Raw genomic sequence first — 3,179 nt, forward strand, 5'->3', positions numbered from 1 at the left:
TACCTTTCTTCAAAACCTCTTTTTCATATGTAAGGTCATTGACCTGAAAAATTAACTTGATTTATAAAATGTCCTGGATTATCTTTCATTCATTCATGGCAAGCAGGTATAATGGCAAGGCTAGTATTTCATGTCCAGCTCAATTACATTTCAGAAAGTACAATTAGGCTGCCATATTTAACCTGTGCAATACATGTGGAGAAAATGGTTGGTGCAGTTTGATGATATGTGACAATGAAGAAATATTGATCTTGAATAAGCATAATCAGAACTATGGATCAGAGCAACTAAATATTTAAAATTCTCTGAGAAAATCTCTTCATCTCAGTCCTACATGTTTTAGAACATAAAACAGTACAGCACAGTACAGACCCTTTGTTCCACAATATTGTGCCAACATTTTAGCCTATTCTGAGATCACTCTAAAGCCTCCCTCCTACATAGCCGTCCACTTGGTCTTGAGTTCGCTCTGCGCTGATTTACTAGATTGATGCTTCGAATAAGGAAGAACGGCCTAATTTCAATAGTATTTGGAAGATTGAGACATGATTACATTGAGCTATCAAAAGTCATTGAGAAGAATTCGGAAGATAGATGTGATGGAAGACCTAGTTACACTCTGCTGGCAACATCGGGCAGGCACTGATACCAGACTCCCAAAGCAGACTGACTCAATCACTGAAAGAGATTACTAGGCAAACAAAGGAAGTGATTCGGGATAAGTTCAAGTCTTCCTTGAAGAAATGCATCAGCCCTGCTGACTCCTGGGAATTGCTCAAAGTAGAGACCAGAACGCCAAGCAACACTCCCTCAGGTGAACCCCAAGTTACTGCAGTAAGACTTCCTAGTTTTTGTACTTCATCTCTCCTGAACAATAAGGCCAACATACCATTTGCATGTCTTTTTTCTTGCTCTACTTAATATATTTACTTCTGGCATACTAAAATTAATTAATTTCCCATTATTTACCATACCTTTTCATTTTTTTCTACCTTTCTTGTCAAAATGAATAATCTTCCAGCTTCTTACAGTGAAACCATCTACTGAACTCCTGTTCAATCACTTAACCAGAGTTTATTTCTTTAGAAGATTCTTTCAATTCTTACAACAACTCATTTGCTCACTCAGTTTAGATTATCAGCAAACTTACAAATTTACACCAAGATTCAGATTCAGATTCAGTTTATTGTCATTTAGAAACCACAAATGCAATGCAGTTAAAAAATGAGGCAACATTCCTTCAGAAGGATATCACAAAAGCATATGACAAAACAGACTACACCAGAAAATCCACATAACGTTTGGCAATCCCCAATCCCCAAATCTGCAATTTCATCAAAATATCAAACTTGGTGATGAGAGCTCATAAGGTGGAGAATGTGTAAAATTAATAAAGGATGTGTTTTAGGTGTTTTTGGGGGTTAGCACACATAGCAAGTAACTTCAGCAATTAATTTCAGTCACCAATCTTCAAATCTGAATATGGGCTGTAGATTAAACTTTAAATGAAGCTCTGAACTAAGAGCTGTGAATCGCAGTTAACAGGAAGACCAGACAATGCTGCTTAAAATTCATTTGGGTGTTGTGGTGTGGGTGCAAAGTGGGAGGTGTGAAGACTGTGTGTACTTCAAAGGAAGCATTGTGGTGGCATTGTAAATATGGAATTGTCCTTTGATCTTTAACACATAAAATGTCATGTAGCATTGGGTCGAGGAGGCCTCTTCCTCTGAAAGGAGTCTCCATTTAATGCCTGCTCTGTCTCATATTGTCGAATAAAGAGACTACTTCATACCTACCTGTACTTCTTTCTGGTGACTTCGTTCACGAGGCAACAATGTGATCATAAAAACAAATAGTTTTAATTAATTATTGTAACTGAGGTAGAGAGGTCTGGGTTTGGAGTAGATGGAAGAAAATCTAAAGTATGTACAAATAAAAAAAACAAATAAAGCATTGAAGTTACTTATTCATTTTTATTTGGAGATCTAGCACTTTAAAAGGTCCTTATGGCCCAATGAGCCTGTGCCGCCCGATTACACCCATGTAACCAGTTAACCTATTAACTCATACATCTTTGGAATGTGGGAGGTAACTGAAGCACCCAGAGGAAACCCACACAGTCAGAGGGAGAGACTCCCAACGGAAAGCGGCAGAGACGGAAGCAGGGGTTGTTGGTACTGTAATAGGGTTACATTAACCACCAGGAAACCATACCGGTCCTAAAAGGTATTACAACGGATGGTCCAGCATTGACCCTGTGACATTCCACTTGTAAAGATGAACAAATCTGAAGTTACTTGGAAGGGGAAATGATTTCACCAAAGTTTTCAAGATATTAAGAATAAGTAGGACAATTTTCAAGAAAGGTAATCATCGATTGAGGAATCTAGGACCAAGGGTTATTGTCTACAATTTGGGGAACGTTCTTCCCAACATAAAAGTACTGGATATTAAAAAGATGGTGGGGGATTGGAACTCACTCCAAAACTTGGCAATTGATGCCAGGTCATTTGTTAATTTTAGCTCTGATAGTGACAAATGTTTGTTTGTCAAAGATATTAAAGTGTATAGGGCAAAACTGGCTGAATGGTGTCAGATTTCAGATCAGAATCAGAATTGGAATCAGATTTACTGTCTTTGATTTATACGATGTGAAATTTGTTGTTTTGTTGCAGCAGAACAACAATAATCTCACTGAATAATGTAAAGAGCTATTAGCTCCTATTCTGATGTTCCTACCATTGCCTCAGACTATGCTACTGTTCAAAATTATAATGGTCAACAAAAATTAGTAGAGATTTACTCTGATGTAATCTGAGAATAAAAGCATCTATCCCTATGTTTCTGATTATATAGATTAAATGGATTCAGAATCAAACTCTTGTTTTTGTGTCAATGTAGCCTACTAAAGCATGCATCAGACTGTGATTTTATCCATTTGTGTGATTCTCATTGTAAAATTCTTCAGATACTTGATTGAGTTTATAAATCGACACACACACCATGGGAAAGATAGCAACTTTCTTCAGATAAATCACACAGGAGATACTACAGTCCATAACATTAACAAAGATAATTTGTGAATATCTTCCATATAACAATAACTACTTAATGACAAACTATTGTATTATATTATTATCATCATTTTTATTTAAAGCAAAAAAATATGATATGTCAAT

This window comes from Hemitrygon akajei, chromosome 17 (assembly GCF_048418815.1).
Source record: "Hemitrygon akajei chromosome 17, sHemAka1.3, whole genome shotgun sequence".
Classification (NCBI taxonomy): Eukaryota; Metazoa; Chordata; class Chondrichthyes; order Myliobatiformes; family Dasyatidae; genus Hemitrygon; species Hemitrygon akajei.